Source organism: Nomascus leucogenys, chromosome 25 (genome assembly GCF_006542625.1).
Source record: "Nomascus leucogenys isolate Asia chromosome 25, Asia_NLE_v1, whole genome shotgun sequence".
NCBI classification, from domain to species: Eukaryota; Metazoa; Chordata; class Mammalia; order Primates; family Hylobatidae; genus Nomascus; species Nomascus leucogenys.
Window position 1 is genome coordinate 24,342,621 of NC_044405.1, and position 1,569 is coordinate 24,344,189.

A 1,569-nucleotide genomic window follows, 5' to 3' on the forward strand; every position below is an offset into this window, starting at 1 on the left:
CAACCTGCGAGAAACATCAAAAAAGGCAGGGCGACAGCCTGAAGGTTCCCCAAAGTCCTGCGGAGGAAAAGGAGAGCTTCTCAGGGACAGGCAGCCAGGCGGCCAGCACAGGCACAGAGTGGTGTAGAATTTTTAAGTCTCAATTTGGCGTGTCTTCTCTACAAAGCCTAACTCTCGATCCATGTTATAACACCCTCACATTACTGTTCCCACCTTGGGTTCTCAGAAATCTGTCAATGTTGGTACATGATGGAGACTAGAGTCTCTGATTAGAGGCCAACACAGCACACATTCGCCCCAAATTGTCCTTGGGGTTTCCAGCAGCAGCCCCTGCATAATGATGCTTGGTGTAAACTGACCCAGCCCCACACAGGAAGGCTTTGTGTGTCAGTTACCCCTAGGAAAAGGACAGGGTCAAAAGTCATCCCAAGAGGAAATCTGGCCCCAGCACCCAAGGCCTCCTCTCTCTGTCTCTGGGAAACTCTCATCTAACAAATCAGATATTAGCACCATGAACCCTGAGTGCCACTTAACCTCTGAACTTATCAAACAACACCAGCAAACAGCCATTTACTCCTAGGTTACCCAAGGGTATCTAAAAGAGAAAACAGGAATGAAGGAACAGCTTTTCAGGATCTTGGTGGACATTTTATGGGTATATTTACTTGTTGTTGGCGTCTTTATGGCTTTTCCCTAAAGACTATCATTATGGTAACACATGGCTTCATCTTTAACTGCTCAGTGAATAAAAGGGCTTTAATTTTTTTTTATTAATCTTTTTTAGGTTTCATCTCAATTATCTTACGGGAAAAAAGGTCTCTATTGCATTGACTAGGTCTTTTTAAACAGATTAATTGGCTATGATAAATTTTTCAAAGTTAGACTCAAAATTCACAGAACATGTAATCCAAGCCAGAGCAAATGGTGGCTTTCTGGAAAGGGGCCTGACTTTCTCAGAGGCTCTCAGAATTTGCCATTACACTTTTTTGCTTTTATAGGGAGGGGAAGTAACAAGTCTTCTACCACCTGCAAAGAACTGCTTTCCTTGGTAACCTGGGGATGCGTCCACCCCTCGGTGGATCCATCGGAAGGAAGTGCCCTGTCTCAGTGTGCAGGATGATGCAGAATTCTTTTGCCTGCCTAGAGCACCTAGCAGGGGCCAGGCTTTCCCTCTTTCATTCTTTTGTTCATTAATGCATCCAGCAAGATTTATTGAGGGCTTATCTTTGCCTAGCACTGTGCTAGGTGCTCTGAATACAGTAGTGGCCTTCACAAAGTCCCTGCCCTCGTGGAGCTCACGTGCTACTGACACAGACCAAATAATACATAAATACAGGGGTCTCCACCCACTGGGCCACAGACTGGTACTGGTCTGTGGCCTGTTAGGAACGGGGCCACACAGGAGGAGGTGAGCAGCAGGTAAGCAAGCATTACTGCATAAGCTCCACCTCCTGTCAGATCAGCAGCACTCGATTCTCACAGGAGCGCAAACCCCATTGTGAACTGTGCATGCGAGGGATCTAGTTGCATGCTCCTTATGAGAATCTAATGCCTGATGATCTGAGATGG